Source organism: Nycticebus coucang, chromosome 3, assembly GCF_027406575.1.
Source record: "Nycticebus coucang isolate mNycCou1 chromosome 3, mNycCou1.pri, whole genome shotgun sequence".
NCBI classification, from domain to species: domain Eukaryota; kingdom Metazoa; phylum Chordata; class Mammalia; order Primates; family Lorisidae; genus Nycticebus; species Nycticebus coucang.
The window spans coordinates 88,404,853-88,432,636 of record NC_069782.1 but is presented as its reverse complement, the minus strand read 5'-3'; the positions used below and the strand labels follow the sequence as shown (position 1 = coordinate 88,432,636).

The window sequence follows — 27,784 nt, the reverse complement described above, 5'->3', positions numbered from 1 at the left end:
CTGGTCTCTTTGTTACTCACATCAGCTCAGCCTGGCTTCAGAGCTTCAAATGGCCCCTGGTTGCGGATGGTCTCCAAGCGGCGGGGCCGTGTGGTATCAGGTGTTTGCTGGCTCCCCCAGCCCTGGTGCTCAGGTCCTTGGCATGGCTCAGCAGCAGGAGGGAGCCTATCTCCTGAGAGCAGCTCTGCCAGGCCTGTCTGGCCAAGAGACCAGCGGTGTTCTGGCCCTGTAGCCTCCGTGGCCTGCGTCACACTGGCTTAGGTGTCCTGAGTCAGAGCCAGGAAATGGATCTGGCTTTCGTGGGTGGAGTTGCTGATGCTCTGGGCAGATGGGGTGAACCCCATCCTCCTGCCTGTCTGCACCTGTGGGGGCGTTGCTGGCCTTCTGCATCTCTCCTATGGCCTGGCCTGAATTTGACCAGGACCTGGAGGGAAGGCCGAGGTTATAGTCTGCTCTGCACTCCATGTTCTTTGCCCAAGCCCCGACCCCACACAGCCAGGAGCTGCCACTAAAGGTGGGCAGGCAAAATGACAGGGTGGCTCTCAGACAGTTTGGTTGGGCTCTCAGACAGTTCTGCTGTGCCTTTGGCTAGCCTATTCCCTTTTCCTAGAATGCCCTTTCTAACTTACTGTGTGGGCAATTTTCTGCTCCCCATCCAAAAATTTACTCAGAATGACTTTTTGTGAAACCCTCTCTGGCAGATCTCCCTCTGGCAGGCGGAGGCTATCACCTTTTCTTCTGAGCCACCTCTTGGTTGGCCTCCATTAGAGCTTCTATCACAATGTAGTATAATCACATTTTCCTGCAAAGGGCTCCCCTAGTACCCCTTGTGAGTGCCTTGAGGCTTGTTTATCTGTGTGCATCCTGCAGGCCTGATAGGTAGTAGACGCTCAATAAAAGCAGGCTATATTTAATTAAGGGGGTTCCCCGAAGGCAGTGTTGGAGTCTCCCTTTGTTAATGGAGGAGGGAGGCGGGAATTTGCAAGTGGAGAGAGGCTGACCTCTCCGCCCCCGCCTCTGCCCCCCTCTGCAGTGCTGTGAGAGGACTGGGGGGGCCCCCTCCTGCTTCACCCAGCCACAACCCTCCTTGCCCGGCAGGAGCCGGCTCCCTGGGTTGCTGGAGTGATCACTCTCCAGAAAACACCCCAGTGGAAACTGCATGAATGATTGATAAGAGCTGAGAGCTGTTTAATTTTTTCCCCCTGTTTAATGGCTATCAATAATTTAATACGCTCTCTGTATGTTTTTAAGAAATAGCACCCATTTTGCCGTCTCCGGTTTAGCGGGCTAAATGATTTAAGTGTTGGAAATGTGCTCTGAGGATGGCGGTTGAACGAGTCAGAGAAATCTGGAGGCTGGGGGTTGTGGGGAGAGGCAGGTTCAGAGCAGCCACAGCATCTTGGCCTGGGTGTGTGTGTGTGTGTGTGTGTGTGTGTGTGTGTGTGTGTGTGTGTGTGAAGGTGGGAGGGAGCAGGGAGGGAGGGAAGGGGTGGGTAAAAGCCAGCTCCTCTCTGCTAAGAGCAAGATAATTGCTTTTCCGGGCCCTCACTGAGCAGCAGCTGAACAGCTGTCAGCCCCCACCACCACCACCACATACACCATGCTAAGCTTTTTTTCAGGATGGCTCTGGGGGGCCCAGAGGGGGTAGGAAAGAGCTGCCGCTGGTATCACCATGGGCTGAGAAACCCCTCCCCCTGACATCTTTGCCCCTTTCTAAAGCTTCTAAATCATTTTTATTTTAATGCTCTGAGGCCCCCCGTCCTGGTCCAGGTAGTGTCTTCCAAATGGGATGTGAGTGATGTGGTATGGGGCACTCACTAATCTCTGGGCCCAGGGGACTTGGAGGGTCATCTGCCAGTGGTCCCCCAAACTTTCAAGATGCAGAAGATCACTTGGGAGGACTTGTTCAAAATTTAAATTTCTGGGCTGCATTCCAGACCCAGAGACTTTCAATCTCAGGGGAGAAGCCCAGGAAGCTGTGGGTTTAACAATCAGCCCAGGTGAGTCTTATCAGAGGAGTGTGGGAAATAGAGTTCCACTCTGTTGTGATGCCTACAGCACCTGCAGCACATCGTGGCCGCACCCCTCTGCTTACGTGCTTCTGGGGACAGGATCCTTGCCACCTCTTGAGGCAGCAGGCCCACTTGTGGAAGACATGCTCTATTCCAGAATTCCTTGTGGATTGTGGCCTACCTGGGTGCCCTGGTGTGTGTGGAGTTGGCTCTACTACAGGACAGACCATGTCTGCTGGGACCTGTGTCCTTCCCTCTCCCAGCTTGGTCGCTGCCTGGCTCATCTGTGCCTCTGTTGGGCAAACAGCTTCCCTTCTTAGAGAAGCATGCCTGGGGTGGAGGTGGACAGGGACAGGGCCTGCCTGTAGTGGACTGAGGTGGCCACATCAGCCTACCACCTGTAGGCATGTCGCTGCATGGTAGGGACCCTGAGGAATGTGGAAGAGTTACTAGGCTTCAGAACCCCCTGGCCTACCAGGGACTCTGTCCTTCCACAGGAGGGAAAACTGACTCAAGAGAGGTGAAGTAGGGGGGAACTGAGGCCTGAAGGAGCTCCCCAAAGGCTACACACCCAGTTAGGACAGGGCTGGAACTGTGAAGGTTGGGGCAAGAGGCCCAGGGCCAAGGGCCTGGCTTTGGGATCAGCTGAGACCCTCCCCAGTCACCTGAGGTGTGCACAGTCAGGCAGGGGCGGGGGGTCCTGCCTTCTCACTTGCTGGAGGCTGAGGGAGACAGCCAAGGCACTGACGGATTTTGGTGGAGCCAATGCCCCTCGGTCTGCTATGGCAGCTCTTCCTTTCATCTTCCTGGCACTTTGCATTGTTAGCAGAGGGCATAGAATTGTACCATGGCCATGGTTTTGTAACTTTATTGTAATAGATAATTAAGAGGGGAGGAGTGGTACACATTTCACGGCTGACACCATGTACTGCAAAGTAGGGAACCTTGTAAGTCCTCCCTACTTGTAACTCTTCTGTGCACCCCTCAAATTCAGCTGCATCATTGGTCTCTGTGGGAGAAGCCTGGGACCCTAGAGGAGTTGCCCTTTCTGGTGCTGGCATATACTTGTCCTGTGAGCACCAGTCCCCTGGGTCTCCACCCCCTAAAGCCTGTTTTGGTCATCACAGTATGCCTGGGGGAGGGGGTGTCTTCCCCTGGGAGAAGAAGAAGGATGCCACTTAACCTTGACTGGGCCTCTGATTGGAGAGCTCTGAAAGCTAGGGAGACAGAAAAGAAATATTCACTCCACCCTCAGGAAGACCCAGCCACAGAGAGAGTGTGCTGTAAACATATGGGCACCTGGGAGGTCAGGGAGGGCTTCCAGGAAGAGGTGCCACCTGTCTGCTGTCTTGCATGGAAGGGAAAGGGCATGCCAGGTGAGAGGTGTGAGGTCAGCCTGTGGGGGTGCATAGAGGAGTGAGGTGGGGCCAGCAGGGCAGGGGATGGGCTGGAGAGGCATTTTTAGCTCCTATTGAAGTATCGCATCCATGCAGGAAAGTGTGCAGCTCAACAGATTGTCTTTTTTTTTTGAGACAGTGTCTCACTTTGCCGCCCTCAGTAGAGTGCTATGACATCACAGCTCACAGCAACCTCAAACTCTTGGGTGTAAGCAATTCTCTTGCCCCAGCCTCCCCAGTAGCTGGGACTACAGGCTCCTGCCACAAGGCCTGGCTATTTTTTTGTTGTAGTTGTCATTGTTGTTTGGCAGGCCCCGGGCTGGATTCGAACCCACCAACTCTGGTGTGTGGCTGGCACCCTAGCTACTGAGCTATAAGCACCAAGCCAACAGATTGTCTTGATGTGAATGCAGTGGGTAGCCACCAGGCAGATCAAGAGACAGAAGATTCCAAACTCCCTAGACGCCCCCATGTGCCTTCTGTCACTGGCCCCTCAAGGATAACAACTGTCCTGACTTCCAGCAGCCTGCTCTCAGTTAGCTGCTACTGCCCAGCAAGTCACCTGAAAACTCGTGGCTTCAAACAGACACATGTATTAAATCTCAACAGTTCTGTGGTTTGGCTGGGCACCCTGCACCTGGTTTCCTTGGGCTCATGTGGCTGCAGTCACCTACAGGGTCAGCTGGATGGGAAGGTCGTAATGGCTTCTGCTGCATGGGCAAGCAGTGCTGGCTGAGGACTGGTCAGTTTTCTGTCCTCTAGTAGGATGGACTGGCCCCTTCCATGGCCCATGGAGTAACAGCAGAGCCAAAGCCAGGAGTGGCAGGACCTCTTAAGGCCTAGTCTCTATAACTCACAAAATATCACTTCCACCAAATCTTGTTGGTCACAATGAGCCTCAAGGCCAGCCCAGATTCAGGGGTGGAGACTCCACCTCTTGCTAGGAGGAGCTACATACCGAGAGTCTGAGGCCTTGTTCACTCTCCTGTGAGCATAGAGTCCTTTTGCCTATTGATGACCTTTATACACGGTGGCCATAAAGTTGGCATGCAATTAAAATAGTGTGAAGGCCAGGCGTGGTGGCTCATGCCAATCCTAGCACTCTGGGAGGCCAAGGCAAGTGGATTGCCTGAGCTCACAGGTTCAAGGCCAGCCTGAGCAAGTGCAAGACCCCGTCTCTAAAATATAGCCGGGTGTTGTGGTGGGCACCTGTAGTCCCACTACTCGGGCAGCTGAGACAAGAGAATCATTTGAGGCCAAGAGTTTGAGGTTGTCGTCAGCTAGGACACCACGATATTCTACTAAGGGCGACAAAGTGAGACTCTGTCTCAAAAAAAAAGAAAAAGGAGGCAGTGCCCGTAGCTCAGTGGGTAGGGCGCCAGCCACATACACTGAGGGTGGCGGGTTCGAACCTGGTCCTGGGCCAGCTAAAGCAACAATGACAACTGCAACAAAAAAAAATAGCCAGGCGTTGTGGCAGAAGCCTCTAGTCCTATCTACTTGGGAGGCTGAGGCAAGAGAATCACTTAAGCCCAAGAGTTGGAGATTGCTGTGAGCTATGTCACTACAGCACTCTACCGAGGGCAACATAGTACGATCTGTCTCAAAAAAAAAAAAAGATTAAAAGAAAGAAAAGAAAATAGTGTGCAATTTAAAATTGCACACAAATTTTATGGCCACCCTATATAAATTAGTGATTTTCAAACAGTGAAATTTTTTAAAGATCATTAATTAAATTATTTTGGGGAGAAATTCAAAGTACAGTAAGTATATTCTTTTTTTTTTTTTTTAGATCAAATAATTTAAGTGTGCCATGGAAGTTTATCAGGTTCAAGTGTCCCGTCAGATAAAAAGGTGGAAAAACACTGATCTAAAGGGATCTCTTGAGTGCATACTCTACTGTGTCTAGCCTCTTGAGTCAGCATCATGTTTGCAGGCTTCCGCCATGTTGCTGGGTATTACAGCAGGACGCTCATTCTCACTACTGTGGCGAGTCCTAGAGTGGATATACCAGCTTACTCATGCTGTAGTGATGATTGTTAGGAACATTTTCCTTTTGGGGCTGTTAAGAGCAGCACCACTGTGGGGCGGCGCCTATAGCTCAGTGGGTAGGGTGCCAGCCTCATATACTGAGGGTGGAGGGTTCAAACCGGGCCCTAGCCAAACTGCAATAAAAAAGAGCCAGGCATTGTGGCGGGCACCTGTAGTCCCAGCTACTCGGGAGGCTGAGGCAAGAGAATCGCCTAAGCCCAAGAGCTGGAGGTTGCTGTGAGTTGTGATGCCACGGCACTCTACCGAGGGCCATAAAGTGAGACTCTGTCTCTTAAAAAAAAAAAAAAATAGTAGCACCACCATGAACGCTCTAGTGCTGTCTTCTGGTGAGCACACCACACTTTTCGGTGACACTGGAGCCACTGGTCATGTATGGGCTGCAGGGCAAGAGACACTTTCAGGCCGTGCTCCAAAGTTGGGGGGGCTAGTGTGTGTCCCATCTGCAGTGCCTGGAAGGCCCAGAAGGGAGTTTTAGAAAGGACTTTGGCTGCGGATGGCTAGGAGGAGGGATCGCTCTGACCTGGACAGCAGTGGCCATGGAAAGGAGTTCTTTGTGATGACCCTCTGGCTGTTCCGATGGCTTCGTTCTGAGTGTGGGCTTTCCTGCTGTACTTTCTCTGCCCCCAGGGTCCTTCTGTTGCCTTTCCTTCTCTAGCCAGGGCTGCCTTTCATGGCTGGCCTTTGTCTGGACAGTCTGCAGATGCAGGAGCTGGGGAGAGATGGCCATGCAGCCTCCATGGAGTTCTGGGAAGTGGGCAGGTCCAGAAGACTCAGGATCTCCTTCTGGACTGGTCTCTCGCCACAGGAGAAATCCTTTCCTGTCAGGGCCTCAGTTTCCTCAGTTTTAAAACATCAGAGAAAAGTGTCAACCTTACCATGTCTCTTTCCTTTCACCAACCTGACCCCTAGTATTCTAGAATCTAACAGAGGGAGGGATGTGGGAGGCTGTGGAGATCTCAGCGGGCCTCCTGACTTCCAGGCAGTTGGCCCCTGTTGTTCAGTTTGTTCACTGTACAACTTCATTGCACCATTCATCATTCATTCATCCATCCATCAAGCAGTCTCTACGGCCCTTGCTAACAAGCTCAGAGGGCAGACAGATAAAGCAGGCCTCATTCCTGAAGTCCAGAAGCTCTGCCCAGAGAGGGCGCACGGCCTGGAGAAAGTGGAGGAGGCTCAGAGCTGCTGCGAAATGAACAAAAAGGAGGGGTGGGTCAGAGAGGACTCCACAGAAGCAATCTGAACAGAGTCTTAAAGGCCAGTGGGGCTTTGAAGGGCAGAGAAATGGGGAAAGGGCTCTAAGCAGGGGGCCCGGTGTGTGCTGGGGTGGGCAGGGACATGTCTGGGAGGCCGGCTGACCAGAACCCAGTGGTGGGCATGACAGCATGGCTCCTGCTGCTGCGGTGGAGGGGTGCAGGGGGTTGAGGGGGCTGGTTCCAGGGCCTTGAATGTGAAAGTCAGGGCTGTGCCTTTGTGGGGGCGAGGGCAACATCCAGTGTCTAGGGTGGCCTGAAGTTGGTGAGCCTAGCTAGGTAGGACCTAGAGGTGGTGAAGGTGGTGGGGGCTTGCCTACAGGACAGGGTTTGGAGCTCACTGTCCCCTCTCCTCTCTCCCACAGGACTCAGTGGCTTTGCTTCCACATAGCAGGGCTGCTGGGGCCTCCTCCTTCTCCTGACGCTCACAGCAGCCTCCAGTCCTGGTCCACTGGGAGAGGCCTTGGCAGGTAAGTGATGGGCTGGCCCCACTTCTGCTGACACGGGACAGAGGGAGCATTGACCACTTGGGGAGGGAGGTGCTGGTTCAGGGTCTGGAGAGCTGGGAAGGGAAGGGGCTTATTTCTCACTTTCACTTCATCCTTGGCCTTCTCCTTTCTGAGGAAGCCCCACAGTGGAGGGCAGCAGGGATTCTCTGGGACCTGACATTTGATTTTACTCTGTCACCAACTCCCACTCCCAGTGCAGCCTTGGCGGCCCTTTTCCTCTACTGCTAAAGGCCTTGGCTTTCTAATCTAGTTGGTGGAAGTAACAATAATAATGTCCTCTAGCATTATGGGCACTTAACTGCATTAGGGATGATGTGCAGAATGCCAGTCATTTGTTTCACCTTTACAACACCCTACAAGATAACTGCTGCACTCATTACCACTGCACAGGTGAGAAACTGAGCCTCCCGGTAGAGAAGTCACTCGCGCCAGGGCACATACATGTCAGAGCCCTGACCCCAAGTATTCTCCCTCTGGCTTTGCAGAGGCAGGAGGCAGCAACTGGGGCATCCTCAGAAGTGCTGGAACCTGTCCCAACTCAAGGCAAAGGGAGGGGGCTTTAACAAGGTGATGGTGGCTCCTGGTTGGTCTGGGGTCACCCTCATTTGTGATGTGATGTGGCAGGAAATAGGCCTGGCCTCTGGGTTCCCTTCAAGATGACACCCATTCCTCTCGGTGAGGAATGTATTGACTGGATAAGTCTTTCTTCTCATCAGTCCCCTCAAGTTCTTTTTGCCGAAGCTTGTATTAAGCACTTACCGTATACCAGGCCCAACAACAGGTACTCACAGTGGAGGGGCCTATCCCATTCTCAGCTCCGTGAAGGAGAGACATCCCAATAGATGTGGCAACCCTGTAACAGTGGGATGGACAGAGATGGGAGGTTAGAGAGCAGTACTCTGGAGAGGTGACCTAAAAGTAAGTTACAGTGCGGGGAGGCAGAAGCAGTCAATGGGTGGCAGAGTCTGGCAGGATGTGCATGACACACTTGCGTGAATGGTTATGTGTGCACAGACATGCACAGTCATGCTCCCGCACGTACACACCTGCATAGACATCACTTCTGCGTGCCGCGTGTGTGCACACAGATACTCTTGCGTGCACCTCCGTGCTCATACACATACACATACACACAAAAGGGGGGGTATGTTCCCAGGAGAAGGAGCAGTGCAAGGGTTCATGGCTTCTCACCTCCAAAAACTTCCAGCAGTTCCTAGGGACACTGAGCAGCTCTGGCCAAGGCCGAGCAGGAGCTTTGTTTGTGTGTCTGTTGGGGAAGGTCACTGTCAGGGTTTGGGGGCCAGCCAGTGACTGACCACAGACAAGTCCTTGCCCTTTTTGGGCTGTGGCTTCCTCATCTGGAAACGTTAACAGTCACCGTCTGCCTCCAGTGGGGTGGTCATGAAACCACCTGTGTATTTTTTTTTTTTTTTCTTTTGAGACAGAGTCTCCCTATGTCGCCTTCATTAGAGTGCCGTGCCATCACCCCTCACAGCAACCTATAACTCTTGGGCTTAAGTGATTCTCTCTTGCCTCAGCCTCCCAAATAGCTGGGACTACAGGCGCCCGCCACAACACCAGGCTATTTTTTGTTGCAGTTGTCATTGTTGCTTAGCAACAAGGTTCGAACCCCCCTGCCTCGGTGTATGTGGCTGGTGCCCTAACCATTGAGCTATGGGCGCCAAGCCCTATGTAGATCGTTGAGAACCATTTCTGGCACTCTGCAGGGCTTTCACAAATTAGAGCTATTATTCTCACAAGAAGAGACAGGTTACAGGTGGAGTGGAGGTGCTAGAGGTGTTCATGTCCCTGTTCCTCATGCCCTGGGGATTTTATCCCAGCCTTTTCAGGCCTAGGCACCCTCTAAATCATGGGCACCACAAATGACCCCCAAATGGTGGGGTTTGTGTCAGCCCTGCCCCTTTCCCCTTCTGCACTTCCTAGGGATTTGGGGGGTCAGTGGCACCCAGCTTTGGCGCCTTGCCTACATGAGCTCTCTAAATCCCCCCAAGAAGGAAACCTTCCTGAACAATTCTCAGAGGAAACTGAGAATGAGGATAAGGTTCTCAAGGACGCCTGCTTACAGTGTTGGGACTGGGTTTCAGATGCCAGGGTTTACAGAGTTTTTGCTCATTTCTCATGAGCTCCCTTCAGGGACAGGTTCACTTTGCCTACTTTGCAGATGGGGAAACTGAGGCTCACAGAGGGTGGGCCACTCAGCCAGGAAGTGACAGATCCAGAACTGGGTGCTTATTAACCACTCTGCAGCCCCAGATCCAAGACTTCCTCTTCCTTCCCCTCCCTCCTTTCTGTGGGGCCCTCCAAGTTGGACGGGGTTCCCAAGGAGTCTCCTGGGGTTATGTCCTGGCCTAGTATTTTTCATTTTCTTGCAAATAAGAAGGTGGGTTGTTATCTGGGGCTTTCTATCTAGCCTGATCTAGTAACTTCCCCTCCAAGACGCCTTTATAAAGTATCCTTAGGATTGTCTTTGGAAAGTTGTCCAGAAAGAAGCTCTGGGGTCCCACAGAGGCCCAGAAGAGCCTGCGGTTTGCGGGGGCCAGGCTCTTGTGCACACCCATTAGGAGGCTTTTTAACCTGCTAGAGTTAGGGTGTGGGACCTCAGCAGAGGGAGCCGGAGTTCTGTCTGTCATGGGGTGTCGTGTCCATGGAACCTGTGGGAGGAAATCTGGGAAGGATCCCTGGGAGGTGACAGCTAAGCTGTACTTGGAGAAGAAAATTCGTTAGGTTGATGAGGAGGGAAAAGGAAGACCTAGCAGAGGGCCCTGCACTACCCCAGAGCAGTGATAAAGTTCATTCACGGCTCTTCACACTCACACACATCAGAATGTCCTAGAATTAGGACCAGCTACATAATTTGTGGGACAACGTGAAAATGCAGAGCCTGTTCCCAATTATTAAGGATTTCAAGACAGTGACAGCCTTGTTGCATCCTTCTTAGCTTGGGGTCCTGTGTAACTGGCCATGAGGCCAACCCTGTCTAGAATTAAGTATAGTGATCATGGGATTAAGTGCAAAGAACTGAGTCCTGTGTGCAGGCTCCAGCAGTTACTTACTGGCCTGGCAACCTTGGGCAAGTCCCCCTCATCTGTGAGCCTCACTGGCTGAGGGGAGCGATGGCACCCTCGTCTCTTTAACAGGAGGCTCCATGGTGCCAGCGTCTAGTGTGTCCCAAGCAGTCTGGCACAGAGGCTTCAGTTAGACTAGGAGTGCAGTCCCTTCCATTAGGCAGTGGTATTCAAGGCACCCCTGACCTGCCCCCCATTTACCTTTTGGCCCACCCTTCCATACCTTGGTGGCCTGGTTTTTGTGTTTCACCATACTGCTTGGTGCTGGAGGTGGGGGGGAGTCTGCTCTGTGTTTTATTTGCAAAGCCTTCTGTCTAGGCTGCCCCTAGTCCACCTGTCTATCTTTGCTTAGCAAACTTACTCCTGCAGGTCAGCTGCCATGGAGCTTTCTCTAACCCCAGCTCCCTCCTTCCTGATCTTTGCTCTGTAACTCTGTCTGGTAGCTACAATGACCTCTTGCATGGTAGAGTTTTCTCCAGTGTGCAGAGCCCTTTCACACCTCATCAGACCCTTCAGAGAGCCCTGAAGATGCACTATTCCTGTTTGCTAGATGGGAAAACAGAGTCTCAAATGTTCAACCCCCACCCCAAGCAGCAGGACTGAGGTCAGGCGCACTTCAGGCATGGGTGTAGACAGTGACATTAGATGACTCCCCAAAGGCATTGGGAAGACTGGTAAAGAGCTCCAGGCCCTTGCCCAGGGGAGGTGTTTAGGTTGCTGATGGGGGCTTGAGCAGACAAGTCCTCAGCCCTGCTCTTTTCCTTAAGAGTGACATGGCCCAGTTTACATGGCCAGAAGAATCACAGCCAGGTATATGTGTGGCTTCGAAGCTTGGCCAAGCCCCCACCAGACAGAGGTGAGAAGGCTGGGGTTGGCCTGGTTTGTAACAGCCAGCAAAGGCTGACCCCAGGTGAGAGGCAGGGGTGTGACAGCCAGTCCCATATAGCTGGCACTTTGCAGAAGACACTCACAATGCTTTTGGTGGAGGTTGAGGGTGTAGGTTCTGGGCCTATGCTTGGAAGCTCTTCCTGCTCCGCCACTCCTGTCCTTGTGGCTTCGGATTAGTGACTTACCATGCTCTTCCTGCTCCGCCACTCCTGTCCTTGTGGCTTCGGATTAGTGACTTACCATCTGGGCACTCTGTTTCCTCATCCATTCAGTGGGGAAAATATCTGAACCTCCGAGGTTGTAAGGGATTCAGTGAAGGAAGTCATATGAATCCAGGCAGCAGGGCCTCACTTTCTAATATGTGGATTATTAGTGGCAGCAGAGGGACTAAGGGGTGGGATGGACCCCAGCACCATGGGCACATGAGTCTTTTAGGAAAAGTTGAAGGAGGAGAGCAGGAATTAGGTTTGGGCTAGATATGGGTTTTGTGTGTGGTGATACCACAACAGCTACTACCCAGAGCTGTTGGGCAGCCACCTGGGGTGTAGGCCACACCCTCCCTCACCAGCCCCTCTGGCCCCTGGTGGCGTGTGGCTTTGGGCTGCCAGCATGCACACCATGGGTTGTCAGTCAGCAGACTTCCAGGGTTACAAAGGGCGGGTTTGGGGCTGGCTGCAAAGACCTTGAATGCCAAGCCCAGCTCACAGCGGGCCTGGCCGGAGCCCAGCCTGCGGCCACACAGAGCTGGAATTCCAGGGTCCTCATGTGGCATGCCTGTCAGTCCTCAGCGCCAGCTGAGAATGTACACCTCCCTGTCTGTGGCCTGGAATTTGTTGTTTGCAGCCCAGGCCCCTCCACCCCCAGCCTCTGCTGCCTGCCCTGATCCTGCAACCCCTACCCCAGCCTGGAGCTGGAAATAGTCTGCCGTTCATTGCTTACTCCTACCCAAAGTGAGACACTCCTCGGGGTCAGCAGGACAGGGCCACTGTCCTGACAGGCCCCTCTAAGCAGAACTTTCATTCGAGCCTCCGTTTCACAACAGCCCTGCTGAGTGACCTCGCACAGTTGCTGCCCCTCTCTGAACGGCTGTTTTATTGACCTGTAAAACTACAGGCTTGGAATGGGTCAGGGGTCACAAACTGCAGTCCTCCGGGGCATCAGCCACCCAGTGAAGCTGAGATTATACTGTTGTGCAGATGAGGAAACTATTTAAGACAGAGAGGTTAAGAAACCTCCCCAGGGTCACAAAGCTATCAGTGGAGCTGAGATTCAGTCCAGTTTTACCTGCCACCATAATGTATGGTTTCCCCATCCTGTCAAACTGCCTATCGTCAGAGGTGCTTGCATGTACCACTCAGCCATGGTGCGTTGAATAATTCCCTGGGCTCCAGCACCACCCTGGGCACTGGCATCCAGTAGCAAATCTGCAGTTGTGGATCTGGGAAAGTGCAGCCCCAACCCCGGGCAGAAGTCAAGGAGTCTATGGTGCAGAGTTGATAGGTAGGTGCCCAGTGAGGGCCAGGGCAGTGAAGCAGGGGGAGCCCTAGCTCTTCCCTGATGCTGGAGAAGGCAGCCAAGGAAGGCTGCCTGGGGAGGGGGAAGGTGAGCTGGATTCCTGTACACAGCGGAGAAAGAGAGTCTTCCTGGGGTCTCTGCATGACTTGATTATTAATCATGACAAGCGCAAGAGGCTGGTGGTTCAGGTAGGCAGCGTCCTTCCCAGGGGTGGGTGTGTCTGGGTGTCCTTCTGGCTTTCTAGAGGCCTGGGGCTGCCTTGTTGCTCTTGTCTGATCACTCTTGTAGGTATGCAGGGCTGTAAGGAGTCCCATGGGTGTTACTCAGGGTGCTCTTCTTCCTGCTGCTGTTTGTTCACCCAGTTCTCCCTGAGCACCGGAGTTTGTCTTCCTCTGGTCCAGGAACCACACCCCCAAGCCACACACTTAGGGTGGAGGATGGCCTTGCCCGTGCCCTGTGTCTCTGGGTCCAAAACCTTGATGAACTCACCCTGAGGAGCAGACATTGGGTGGGGCTGGCAGAGCTGCAAGGACTGTATCTTTATTAGAATTGTAACCACCCGACAGCTTCTCGTGAGGTAGAAATGTTCTTTAGGAATCATTTGGCTCACTTCACTTGTGACACAGATGGGGAAACCGAGGCCCAGAGATAGGAGGGTTCCTCTGAGTAAGCCAGCATGGCACTCACTGCCACCCTGTACCACTGTGGCTGCATGGTGGGTGTGGATGCTGGCAGGCAGTGATAGGAGCATCGTGTCTGCACAAAGTCAGGCCCAACCCTGAGGGACCGGGACATGCTGGGAACCTGCTGGGAACCTGTGGAGATCCACCCAGAACTGGGACTGAGAAGTACAAGGCAGTTCTGGCTCCAGGGAGCTTTATTTGCATTCTGCCTCCAATTCCTTTACCCACATGGCAGACCCAGTGGGCAAGGGCTGAGACCATGCCTCAGAGTCCCAGCCTGATGGAAAGTGGACTTAGGAAGCCAGGGGCTACCCCTTTCTCCCCCTCATCATGGTACTCAGGACAAGGATCCAGGGGCTCTGAAGAACCCAGGGCCTGGGAGGGTTTCCTGGAGGAGGAGGAGCTCCAGCTGGGCCCTGAAGAATGAATTAGATTGTGAACTGAACTGAAGCTCCAGAGGGAACCGCTGGGTTGACCCTGAGGCAGGCATGCTGGGGGCACACCAATGGGGCTGTGTGGAGGGCCAGGACTGGGCAGAGAAGGAAATGAGGCTGGAGATGCCCCCTGCAGGCCGATGGCAGAAGGTAGAAGAAAGTTGTACTTGGCTTCTAACTTGCTTCATGTCTCTCAGAAGATCAGTTCTCCCTCCTGCACCATGGCAGGACAGTGCCTCCATGGAAGGGTCTGCCTTTGGGGATGTGTGGGGAGGACGGACTCCCCTAGGAGTTTGTGGGCAGCTCGCTCAGGAAACTACTCCTTTCCCCAGAGCTTCTCATTGGCTGGGGAGAGTTGACTTAAGATTTCTGGGGTTTGCTAGCCCAGACCAACCTGAGAGAACAGAGGATCGGGCCCCTGATTTAGACCCACCTCTGGGCTAAAGATCTGGGTTCCAGATAGACCTCCAAATCTGAGCATTTAGGGCAGTGTTTTTCAACCTTTTTTATCTCAGGGCACACTTGAACCCATAGTTAAAACTTCCAGGGAACACTTACATTATGTTGATCAAAAAACAAAAACAAGTAAACAAAAGAATATATTTACTGTGCTGTGAACTTCTTTGGCAAATAATTCAATTAATGATCTTTAAAATTTTTCAGGGCACACGTAAGATCCTCTCTCAAGACACTGGTTGAAAATCACTGATTTAGGGTGCACTGAGAGATGGGCTCCCTGCCCTTTCCTGTGACTGAGGGTGCCTCTTTCCCTCCAGCTGGTCCTCCCCAAGGAGAGAACCAGCTCAGTCCCTGACACAGAGGAGGTAGCCTTTTGAGTCTCTCATGCCTGTGCCAGGCCTGCAGTCTACTGCCCGTGCTGTGGGTGCCTGGTGCCCTCTCTGGGTGTGGCCTTCTAGCCTTGGGCTCCGATCCGTCTGTGTTTGCTGAACCTCTGCTGACCCACAACGGCCTCTCTCTCACACCTCTCCTATCAGCAGAACAGCAGCCACAGCCTCCTGGGACTCTTAGTACCCAGAATTGCGCAAATCACCCAAAGCAGTTTGCTCAGCGGCCAGTTAGCTTAGTCCCCATCAGCGCAGGACTGGCCCAGGCTCCTGCCTAAGAAGCTCAGTATTCTTTTCTGGGATAATGAAGCAACCATCCCACAGCAGTGGCTGGCAAACCTCTCTATAGCAAAGCCTCTTCACCACTCCTGACTCATATCACTCTCATAATGTCAGGTGGGCTTGTGGGGCGCCTGTTTTCTAGAGGGGAAGCTAGAATCAGAGAAGAGAAGGCATGGCCCTTGGCCAGGGTCACATGGCCCAGCCAGGACTCCAACCCAGGATCCAGGCCCCTGGTCAAGCTCTTTTTTAATGGAGCCAGTGTTTCCTGCCCAGGGCCACGAGGTGTGTGAGTCAGGGGAGGAGGCCGCCAGCCAGCGTGGCTGTGGGCAAGCAGGAGGCCGAGTCACTGTCTTCCCTCCTCAACTCCAGCTGCTTTAATTGGCTGGGGCAACCGGTGGTGCTGACATTTACCTGGTGGGGAGGAAGGCCTCCTCCCTCTTGAATCGAGATGCTAAAAATAACTGGGCCCAGCTTCCCAGGGCTCCTGCTCTGCCAGCGCCTGCCTGCCCCCTTGGCAACCTTTTTCCTGGGTGCGGGGAGTTAATTGCTTTGTGAGCATGCAGTTTCTTGTGCTGAGGACTTCCCAGGGGTTGGGGCAGGAGTGGGGCATGCTCAGCTTCTGATGCACAGGGGCCTCTGCAAGGCTTACCTGTCCTCTAGGTGTCAGGGCAATGAACCCCTGCCTGAACCCTGCCTCCCATCTCCTTTCTCCCTGGGTGCAATGTCTATCCAGGCGGCCACCCTACCCCTGGGTGCTTGGGTGTCTTCCCCTGGTATTTACCTAGTGCTTGCTTCTCATCCTGCTCCATGCCTGACCCACTCATATGTCAGACAGGGAGCAGGATGAGAAGCCCTGGTGCTGCTTGTTCATCCTGTAATGTCAGCACCAAGGGGAGCCCAGGCTTTGGGGTGGGACATGGTTAAATCCTGCTGTTCAACTGTAGCACTTTCTTGTCTTAGAAATGGGAGCAATAATCTATTCTTGTAGTGCTATTACAAGAATGAATGGAAACAGTGTGGGAAACATGCCTGATCCAGAGCTGAGTCCCCACGGTCAGTAAGAGGCAAGTGTTCACCCTGAGCCTTTCCTTCCTCTTGCTATAACACACCCTGGGAACCTAATAAATCAGACTGATGCGTTCGGACCAGAAGGCAAAGGTCTTAAAGACCCTGGCTGAGGACTGGGGACTTGATCTCCCCACAGAGGGTTCTTGCCCATTCCCAGAGCACTTCTGGAGGGGCCTGCTGTGCCTGCCTAGCTTGTGTGTGTCTAGGTCTTGCCCTGGGTCAGTGTGACCAGAATCACGTTGACATTGGCCTCCATCCACCTGGCTTTGGGGCCAGCCCAGTGGAAAAAGATCTGGTCTTCAGAGCTGTGAGCCCAGCAGGTGTGAGAGCCTGGGCAAATGCTCAGGCCCTCCACACCTTGATTTACTCACCCAAAAGTGGAGATGCGGATGGTCTCAACCCCATGAGGTTTGTGAAGATTAAATCAGCAACACGTGTACAGCGCTTGGTGCGTGTTAGCTGGTACTCGTAGTAGGAAGAACAGTCATAGCAGTTGAGAGTAATAACAGCAGCCACCTGCCACTGGCTGAGTGATTAGCATCTGCCTCTGTGCTGGATGCTAAGCACTTTACATACATTATTTAATTCATCCCTCCCAAGAACCATACAGATGAGAAAACTGAGACACAGAGAAGTCACACACAGTCTGAAAGTGGCAGAACCAAAAACCGGAATTCAGAATCAGCCTTGCTAGTGTGACTTTCCTGCCTGGGACCATCCTGGTTTTATCGTTGAAAGTTCTGCATCACAGAAACCTCCTACTTTCCTGCAAACCAGGATGGTCGGCAACACACCAGCTGTCTGAATCCCCTGGCCCCACTCCTAAGCCTGTTGGATCCCCCCTTGGCTTGGGGGCTTGCTGGTGCCGTCCAGGCTTGCCCTCTCCCACTCCTCTAAGAGGCCCCCTCCTTGCCAGAGCATTCTTGCCCCACCCCCTGTGGCCTGGCCCCAGCCTGCTGCCTCCACTTCCTCTTTTCCCTCCCCTCTATCAGCAGGAGGGGTATGGGGCCAGCCTGGTGAGCTCCCTGCCCAGGGCTTTGCCTGCAGTTAGCTGGGAAACTGTGAGCTGCCCTTTCCCAGTCCTCAGTCTCCCCATTTGCACTGAGGGCTTTGGCAGCTCTGCTCCCAGATTTCTAGAGACATTCTGAAAAACTCTTCCTTAAAAGAAGGGAGGGCAGAGGAGCCCCTGCCCCCAGCACTGGCCCGGGCAGTTGGGAGAGAGTGTACTAGCCCTTCCGGTGCATTGATGGAGTGCACTGCTGACAAAGGAGAAAGGTCAGCAGAGGGACAGAGTGGAGTTGGTGGCAGCCTGCGGTGCAGGCCTACAGTGCCCTCCCCTAGGTTGGGGCTTCCTGGGGGAAGGGCCCAGGGCTCCCTGGGCTCCTGGGTCAATTCATATTGATGCAGGCAGCCGCTGGTTCAGCAAAGCTGGGCATCGGAGCTCCCAGAGGGCTGTGGGGAGACGCCTGCACCATCCTTGACACCTCCCTCTCCCTAACCCTTACATCCAACAGTCGATTCAAACCCCTTACCCATATCTGGATCATGGCCTCCTTGCTCATCTAACCCCTAATGACCAGGCCTTACAATCTTCCTGCCTCTGGATCACTAAAGCCTTCCAGCCCTCCACTAACTTTCCCCACCCTGGCTGCTTCTACCACCATGAATAAAGTCCATATTTTGAGGCTGGCAGAAAGGCCCTTATTGAGCTCAATGAGGCTGCCTAGAACTGCCTGGGCCTTCTTTGAGGACCTCAGCCCTAAGGTTGCATGGGGATCTGGGGATGACCCAACTGCCAGCTGTACCCAGTCACTGCTGTAACCTCACCCAGAATGCAGGGCTGAGCCCACAGCAGAGCCTGTGACTGGAACACCACCTGGATACAATGTCCACTTCATGCCCTTCTTAGAATCTCCTTTGATCTGCCACCATTTAATTGTCCAATGTGTCTCATGCCCCAGTTCCCAGAGGGCACTGAAGCTGTCTCCTCAGTTCATATGGAGGCTGACTGGCGAGGATGGCAGGAGGGTGCAGTGGTGGGTACATAGGCTCTGGGGCATAAATATGGGGGTCTGATCCAGTGCCATAACTCTCTGTGTGACCTCAGTCTGTCACTTAACCTCTCTGAGCCTCAGTGGTATCATTTGTGAAATGTGGGTATAATAGCCCTTCTTTCGAAGTATGGAGAACCCTCTTAGAACTCAGGCTAGATCTCCCATTTGATCCTGCAATCCCATTACTGGGCATCTACCCAGAAGGAAAAAATCCTTTTTATCATAGGGACACTTGCACTAGACTATTTATTGCAGCACAATTTACAATCACCAAAATGTGGAAACATCCTAAATGCCCACCAACCCAGGAATGCATTAACAAGCTGTGGTATATGTATAATATGGAATACTATTCAGCCATTAAAAAAATAGAGACTAGGGTGGCACCTGTGGCTCAGTGACTAGGGCGCCAGCCAAAAATGGGAAAAAAAGAAAAAAAAGATTTTTAAGGGCGGTGCCTGTGGCTCAATGGAGTAGGGCACCAGCCCCATAGGCTGGAGGTGGCAGGTTCAAACCCAGCCCTGGCCAAAAACTGCAAAAAAAAAAAAAAAAAAAAAAAAGGAGACTTTACAGCCTTTGTATTAACCTGGATGGAAATGGAACACATTATTCTTAGTAAAGCATCACAAGAATGGAGAAGCATGAATTCTATGTACTCAATTTTGATATGAGGATAATTAATGACAATTAATGACATGGGGGTGGGGGAGGGAGAGAGCAGAGAGAGAAAGAAGGAGGGAGGGGTGGGGAAAGGAAGAGCAGAGAGAGGGAAGGAGCGAGGGGGTGAGGTCATGGTGTGTGTCACACCTTTTGGGGGCAAGAGACGATTGTCAGAGGGTCTTTACCTAACAAATGTAATTAGTGTAACCTGGTTTCTTATACCCTCAATGAATCCCCAACAATAAAAAAAAAACTATATATATAATAGTCTTTCTTTCTATTTATTTATTTTTTTTTTAGAGATGAATTCTTACTTTATCACCCTCAGTAGAGTGCTGTGGCTTCACAGCTCACAGCAACCTCCAACTGCTGGGCTTAGGCAATTCTCTTGCCTCAGCCTCCCGAGTAGTTGGGACTACAGGCGCCTGCCACAGTGCCCAGCTATTTTTTGTTGCAGTTTGGCCGGGGCTGGGTTTGAACCCTCCACTCTCAGTATACAGGGCTGGCGCCCTACCCACTGAGCCACAGGCACCGCCCAATAGTCCTTCTTTCATAGGATGAAGGGATTCAATGAAGAGACACATATAAAGTGTTTGCAGGGTCCTAGAACATTTTAGGGATCAATGAGGTAAATTTCCATCAATCATCATAGTCAGGGCAGGCAGGTACCATAGCTTTGAGAAGACAGCCGTCTCCCCAGCTGTTTGAAGTGGCCTTTCATTTCTGTTCCAACATTCCCTCTTTGTCAGTGACCAGCCTAGCATTTCCCTCCCATGTCTCCTGAGACCCCAGGAAGCCAGCCCTCCCCATGGAATGCCTTTGGAATTGGAGCTGGGATTTATTCCCAGGTGGCCCACAGCCCTACACAGGTGTTAGACCACAGTGGATGCCTAATAAGAGTATGTTGCGTTGGCAGTACTGTAGCTCAGTGGGTAGTGTGCTGGCCACATACACCTAGGTTGGCATGTTTGAACCCAGCCTGGGCCAGCTAACACAACAATGACAACCGCAACAAGTAAATAGCCAGGCGTTGTGTTGGGTGCCTGTAGTCCCAGCTACTGGGGAGGCTGAGGCAAGAGAATCGCTTAAGCCCAAGAGTTGAAGGTTGCTGTGAGCTGTGATGCCACGGCACTCTACCGAGGGTGACATAGTGAGACTCTGTCTCAAAAAAAAAAAAGAAAGAAGAGAGAGAGAGAGAGAGAGAGAGAGAGAGAGAGAGAGAGAGAGAGAAAGAAAGAAAGAAAGAAAGAAAGAAAGAAAGAAAGAAAGAAAGAAAGAAAGAAAGAAAGAAAGAAAGAAAGAAAGAAAGAAAGAAAGAAAGAAAGAAAGAGAAAGAAAGAAAAAGAGTATGTTGAGTTGAACTGATATTCACCATGCAAAGTCACCTCAAAGAATAATGCAGCAACCACCAGCGGAGCCTCAGAGCCCATCCGCAGGCTGTTGAAGGTATTTCTGAGACCAGGCCCTATCCGCTTCACACCAGGTAACAGCGTGTGCCCACTCAAGCCTCCTCGGTGATGGGGATGTGAGGGGTGGGGGCAATACCAGGGTTTGGCAGTCACATTAGTTTTTTCAGGACTGGTTCATCTCCCTGTTCTGAGCTTGTTGCGCTGGGTTTTGTTTGCCTTGGTCCTTTCCCCACCCCCATGGTTCTCTGTTAAATTGTGTTATTATATTTAAACAAATCAATTCCATTGCAGAGTTTTTCCTGCCCTAATGATGAGTTTGCAGCACAAATGCCATTGATTGCTCACAGCCCTGAAAACCAGTTGATGAATAGCACTGACTTGTCTTTGGAGAGGCACTTAGAGCCACTCTGAGCAGACCCCCCACTCACGACCCCACCCCCACTCCATGCTCAGCTGCCGCCTGAATTGGGGCTGAGGTTGAGGTCATGTGATGAAGGGAGATCCCCCTGCCAGAGATAGAATGTCATTACAAGGGGCCTGGCCCCTATTCTGGTGAAACTATCATAGTGGAGATTTTTATTGATTTTGGCTAGAGGCAGGAGCGCAACTTACAGAGCAGAGAAGTAGTGCAGTGTGATCTTTGTCTTCCCTTACAAGTTCAGAGCCCGGTCCTGAGAGTGACGGCAGATAGCAACTCACACACTATCTCTAGACCTTGCCCAGGCTGCTGAAAGACATTTGAGCAGTGCTTTTTTAAAGGGAGATTCCTGAGGTTGGAGTACTGTCCTTGCTGGGGAGTGCGAAACTTCCCTTTGTGAAATCCTTCATAGCCAGCGGTGTTGTAGTCACAGTTAAACCACTACCCAGGGCTTTGACTTTCAGATCACTGCCAGGTGCGAAGGCTTCTCTGAGCTTTCTATTGACCCTGAGGCTTGGGGGAGTAGTAGTACTGTGGTTCCTATTTAGAGGCCAGCAGACTGAGTCAGGGCAAGTCACTGGAGGCAAGGAAGGGCTACTTGTTCACTCTCGGTCAGTGCAGCCTGGGCTCCCGTGGCTTCTCCTGCAAGGGTTACAGATGACAGATAGGGAGACTACTCTGACCACCAGCCTTTCCCTGCCCTGGCCTTTCCGTCTGCCTGAGCCCATATGGCCATGCAGCATACCATCCAAGGCTGCAAATTGGGCTGGGGTAGGCAGGAGGGTGCTGCAGGGACTGTGGCAAACTGGACAGCACCTGCCCCCACCCCCCCGAATTTCTAAAGGTGTTGATAACCCATGCCCTTAACTGTACTATACAGCATGGGGCTAGGGGCCAGACTTGTTGCCTCCCTCCCATTCTAGTTGAAGCCTTTGTTTGGAGACAGGAATGTGTGACCTGCAGTTGGGAATGGCTCTTCAAGGTCACAGTAGCAGGCAGTGGTAGAGCTGGGGTTTGAGTCTGGGAGGGGCAACAAGCCCTCTCCACCAATGCTCTCTCACCTCCCCCAGACTTGACAAAGCAATCCAGGGTGGGACAGGGTGGGGGACTATGTTCCAAGGAAGACAGCCCCTTCCTCAGGAGACTCGGGAGTTGCCCAGTGTGCCCCACCCTTCCCTTCACTCTCAGAGCAGTCACCCTCCCTCCCCCACAGACAGACCTCCTGTCCCTGTAATCAGGTTAGCCTCCTGCTCTGCTGAGCTAGACCAGCTGCCTCTAATGGCCTGTCGACCTGGCCCTCTCTCTGACTTCACAGTGGGGGAGGGGAAGCTAAGAAAAGAACTGTCAGGGCCAAGGGGCTGCCCTGCTCCCTTGATTCAGATCTTCCCATGGCTTCTAGACTCAAAAGCAAACCCTTAGCCTGGCACCCAAGACCCTGCTTACTTCCCTCGCTCCACACCCTGATAAACTCTAGTCACACACTGCTATTTACCACTTATCTGCCTTTTCACACATAGTCCTTTGGCTACTTTCTACCTTCTCAGAAAACTCCTATGCATCCGCCAATATCTAACTTGCATCTTTTCCACTGGCCGTCTCCTCTCTGGGGCCCTGCCTCTGTACTCCCATAGCATTAGGTCTTCCACTGGTCTAGAGTTTATTCCCACTATGTTAGAGTGCATAATCCTTGTATCTGATTTCTCTTGAGTTCCTGGAGGAAAGGAAGAATATTCTCTTAGTGAAGGTATAGGGCCAGTAAAAAGAGAGAGGTGGGGACTGAGGGAGAGAAAGAGGCAGACAGGAGTACAAGAACAGCTGTTCCCAGCCTCTCACAGCCCCAGCCTACTTCCTGCCAGGGAGGCCGTTCCCAGCAACACATGCCGAGCCTGAAATAGACACATGGGGGCCTTGGTGGTGCATTTTCACAGCCCAGCACTAAGCAACTCCCCTCCCCTCCATTCCTTAGCCACCAAAGCTCACTGTCCTCTCAGGAACCTGCCCTGCATCCAAGACCCTCCCCCAGTGATGCCCAGACCTCACCCCTCGGTTCCTGTTAACTTTGTTTTATAAATAAATTATATAAATAGGCTCCTCTGATTCCTTGGAGCACGCAGTGTTTAGGGACTGGGGCACTGCTGCAGGCATAATTGTACTACTGAATCCATCAGCTGCCTAATTACCATTCATTTTGCATTTATTTCTGCTAATTAAAAAGAGAGAAACTCCTAACAACTTTTACGTAAATACTATATTTGTTCTATGTAAAGATGGGATGCTAATTTGCTGGTGATTAGCTGATTATCTAATTTTATAGCTGTCACACAGGATGGCCCTGTCTCCCCTTCACACCCTAAGGCCCCCAATCAGGTTTGGGGGGAAGGGGTCAAGGGAGTGGGTGGTTAGAGGGCCTGCGAAGGCCAGAGGTTACCAGCAGCACCAGCAAGGGGGCTGCAGTCTGTCATATAGGGCTGAGAGGAGCCTCTGGCTTGGCTGCTGTTTCTGTACAGATGGAGAAAGTGAGGCCCATAGAGGCCCCGCACTTTCAGCAAGACGGTGGCAGATGGAATGCTGCCCTAGGTGTTTGAACTCCCTCTCCAGGGCCCTTTCCACTGTTTCCTGCTATTGTCAGGGGGATGGCTTTTTTCTCCTGCTGAAGAACTATCCAGACCAAACTCCAACTCTATGGCCCAAATCGAGCCCTCTCTGTGCCCTTCTAGAAATCTCCACCTCCTTCTGCCTCACGGTCCAGTCCAGCCCTGTGACTGCATGTAGTGAGGCTCTGTCTCTCAGCCTAGCTCGAGACCTCCCCAGGGCTCCAGGCCAGGTCTTACGCACGATGGACCACTGGACAGTGTGAGGGTCTAAATTTCAAAATTTAACATTATGAATTTCAATTTCATTTTATTATTATGTATTTATCAATTTAACTTATTTTAAAATTTAATACTATGAATTCCTAATTTTAATACTATGTATTTTAATGTGAATTATGATTACTACATCAAATAAATCAATTTTGATACACCACTTGTGACATATTAAAATACGATTAATACATCAAACCCATGATTTCACAGATAATATTGCTCTTGATGAGTGAAAAGAAAAGGGTGTGGTTTCAAGTGACTTCAGTAACGATACACAGAACTAAGATGAAACTCAGATGTAGCTCACAGTACCTGATAACTGAAGTTGAAGTTGTCTTGTAAGTTGGGGGTGGGTGTGAGGAAGCCAGGCAGGTGAGGGCAGGGTCAGCAGAGACTTGGAGCTGGGTGGGCCAGTCCCTGGTGGTGGCTATCAGTGCCCCTCATATGGCCAGGCAGACAGTCGTCCCCCCCCCCCCCCCACCGATCTTGCCTGTCTCTCCCAGCTGTGCACTCAGTCAGAATTAACCCACAAGACAGAATTCATTTGACCTCCCCGAGGCAGTTTCATGGGGACTCTGTTTCAGGGAGACCAGGAAGTCGGACTCTATTCCATCTTGTACCAAATGACCAAGTGCTGGTGAATGACTTCACAGGGAGACCCCCTGGTTGGTGGGTGAGACCCCAACTGGCACTCTACTCTCTTCCTGGCCAGTCTGAAAATGGTCAGTTGTCAAATTTAAGGGAGAAAGCTTTCAACAAAGCCAGGTGTTGTGGGGTGGCCAGAGAGTTCAGGGTCAGGGTCAGTGTGGCCCAGTGGGGATCCAGAGGCTTTGGAAGCTGAGTGCCAGGGTTCCAGTCTGGCTGCAGCTTTCCGGAACCTCAGTCTCCTCCTCTGTAAAATGGGGAACAGTTGTGCACAATGGTTCTCTTTTGAGAACCACGTGCAACCGCCCCACCCCCCAGAGAAGCACTCAGTGCAGCAGGGGGCAAGACCAATTCCAGGCCTGCTCCCCTACACCACCCACCCCCCGCCACAGTATCTGTGCGGGGCAACCCCACTGCAGCCAGAGATCTCCTGCTCATCAGCCCTTTTATCACCCTGTACACAATCAGGGGAAGCCTGGAGTGGGCAGATGGAAAACAAAGAGAGAAAACAAAGGCACTGCTCTGAGGAGGCCAAAAGGCACCTGCCTCCTCCCCCTGCTGCCTGACAAGCCTGCCCCAACCGTCCCACCAGCATCAGACCTTGGCCACCCGCAGGCTGCAGGCAACCTGCCCCTCCCCTCCAGAAGAGCAGCCTGAGACCTCACACTGGGGCATTGGTTCTGGCTCTGACCCTGTGCCTCTGTTGGCCTCACTGGTTCACCAGCCAACCAGCTCCTCTCATGCCTCTCCTCCTTCTGCACAACATGAGGGGAGATGAACAGTAGGGAGTTTGCCAAGGCTTGGCCTATGTACCTCTGCTAGTGTGTGACAGGATTCTACCATTAGGTGGTACCCTCAAGAACGTATTTTTTTTATTAATTATAATTTATTAAGGTGTATCAGTAATATATAACTAGCCTGTGAAACCAATGCCTCTCTCCTTGGGGCAGGCCCAACCCATCTCTAGGCCCTCCCTCCCCCAGCCAGTCCTGGAAAGTCAAGGTGGTGCCCACTTTTGCCCATGGAGAAGACCCCAGTGTGCCTCAGGCAGGGTAAGGTAAGCAGGAGGCCCCTGTGTACTGCTGACATCTCTGGCTGTGTGCTCAAAGCCTGTGTGTGGGGTGGGTGAATGATATCAGCATGGGGGGCTTGCTTAGCCTCAGCCCTTGGTTACTGCCGCCTTTGGAGCCTCTCAGGAAAGGAAAATTCTCCTGGCCTCTCCAGGAGATACTGGAAAGGAGCGATGCAGGCCAGGCTGTTTGGCTTCGTGTCCTTGGGGTGGTTTCTTAACCTTTCTGTTTCCCCATCTGTTAAAAATAGGTACAGTAGGGCGGCGCCTGTGGCTCAGTGAGTAGGGCGCCGGCCCCATATGCCGAGGGTGGCGGGTTCAAACCCAGCCCCGGCCAAACTGCAACAAAAAAATAGCCGGGTATTGTGGTGGGCGCCTGTAGTCCCAACTGCTTGGGAGGCTGAGGCAAGAGAATTGCGTAAGGCCAAGAGTTGGAGGTTGCTGTGAGCCGTGTGACGCCACGGCACTCTACCAAGGGCAGTACAGTGAGACTCTGTCTCTACAAAAAAAAAAAAAATAATAATAAGTACAGTACCTACTTCATAGGTTGTGGTTATATTAAATGAATTAATTCACATAAATACATAAAATAGCTAAAGGTCCTTTAATGTTAATTATTATTATTGTTGTACAGTTTTATCACTGTTATTATGATCACCAGGAAGCTTGTGAAGCTTAAGCTTCCCAGCCCCACCTTGCTGCCCCACTCACTATGGGCCCTTCTCCCTTCCCGCTCCCCTGCCTGCTTGTGCCCTGGTAGGCAGGCAAGGGTGGGTAGGGCAGTGGGAAGCAGGCAGCCCTGTTGGTATAGTTGCCCCTGCAGCCACCCCTGGGTGGCTGGCTGTGTGCCAAGTCCCAGGTACAAGCTGTGTGCTAAGCCCCAGGTACATGCCAGTTGCAGGCCCAGGATGGTTCCTGCACTCTGGGAGATCTTGGTGTAGCTGGAACCACAAGATTCACACCTGGAAGGGTAAGATGTGGGCAGGGGAGGGCAGTCTTTGACCCTATCATGTCTGGCTCAGAGAGAGGAGTCAAGAGAACACAGAGGTCTTAAGGGCTGGACACTTGGACCTCTGAGGACCAGCCCTTGGCTGTGGAGGCCCCCAGGGTGGGTGCCCTGGGCCCTGGCGCCTTCGGCAACAGCAGGGCCTCTCGGCTTGGGCTATGACAGGGACATTTATAACTCACAGCTGTGTGGTCCCGGGCTCAACTGACTGTGGTAAACCGATCTGGCTTCAGGAAGTCCCTCCCGAGGCCACTCCCCACCCGACCCCCACACTCTCCTTCACCTCCTGACACCCACATCCTGTTCTGAGCAGGAGGGGCAGACAGCTGGGCATGGGGCCAGGGGCCCAGCCAGGGTCTCTAACCTGTGGGCAGAATGGGAGAGGACAGAGAGCATCAGTGAGGCCCCAGAGCTGTGAGGCTGCTGGGGTCACCCGGGCCTGCCTGTCAAGGCACACACGGGGAGATGAAGGTCCAGACAGGGCATGAGGCTGACCCACAAGCCTGCAGGGTCAGGGGGCTGAGAGCCCAGGTTGCAGAGCTCAAGGGCATGTTCTGTGTTTCCAAGTTTGTCTAGAGAGGGGATTAGCCTTCCAGCCCTATAGGCCCACTTCAGTTGTTTCTCTACCCTGGTGGGACAGGCAGAAATGACCACAGACCTCAGAGGATGCCATGAAAAGACGTCATCCTGCACCCTGGGCCTCAACATGGCCTGCAGCCCTCCTTTGGGGCACTCCATCCTCAGGAGGCCCTGGGTCACCTCAGCTCAGGTATGGGGCTTGGAATGGTCTCACCCAGTGCTGGAAAGAGAGGACAGAGTAGGCACTCCCAGCACACCGTGCCTCTGACCCTGTGCCTCTGTTGGTTCACCAGCCAACCAGCTCCTCTCATGCCTCTCTTCCTTCTGCACATGACTGGTGATGAACAGTAGAGAGTTTGCCAAGGCTTGGCCCATGTACCTCTGCTAGTGTGTGACAGGATTCTAGCATTAGATGGTGCCCTCAAGAACATATTTTTTTATTAATTATAATTTATTAAGGTGTATTAGTAATATATAACTAGCCTGTGAAACCAATTATTTCATAGACATGATTGCTTTGGACAAGGCCAGATTTATTGGAGCTTTAAAAAAAAAAGTAAGTTGAAGGTGAATATTAATTAAGTCATGGCACGGGTAGGTCACGGCTCAGGACCAAGCATTGTGTGGAGCATGGGGGAAGAGCTGAGGTTTGGGTAACACAATGTAAAATCATCACCATGGTTCTTTTCGGCTTTCAACCCTATGTCTGGGCTCCACCAGTTTTGAGCAAAAGAGCTGACCCCAAACTTTGTAGGAAGGGCAAGGAGAGTGAGCCAGTTTGCCAAGGAGGTGAGCGCACGCGTACAATGGTGCCAAGGGTTGGGCAGAGATCCTGTGAGCAGTTCATAATGGGGAAAGAATTTAGGCAGGGGTCAAAGAGTGGCTTTGGAAGTGGCTGCCGGCCGGCCGTGTAAGATAATTCCCTAAAGCCAGGCACGGCTCGGGGAGAAGACAGTGGCAAGGGCTTTGTAGGCTCAGCTAAAAATACCCCCGACAGCTTCTCCCCTGTCACCCTGCCTGGGGGCCGCACAGGAAGGTGATGGCTTTCTGCTT

General features: G+C 52.4%; 1 protein-coding gene across 8 annotated transcripts in view; it reads left to right on the top strand.

Annotated features, from left to right (window-relative positions):
- The window catches only part of ZMIZ1 (zinc finger MIZ-type containing 1), a 239,401-nt gene that overhangs the window by 41,259 nt on the left and 170,358 nt on the right, over positions 1-27,784 (top strand). For all 8 annotated transcript variants that reach the window (XM_053582469.1, XM_053582463.1, XM_053582468.1 and 5 more), the window contains exon 2: positions 7,080-7,184. The gene's annotated coding sequence lies outside the window, so the exon portion shown is untranslated. The remainder of the gene's footprint in view (positions 1-7,079; positions 7,185-27,784) is intronic.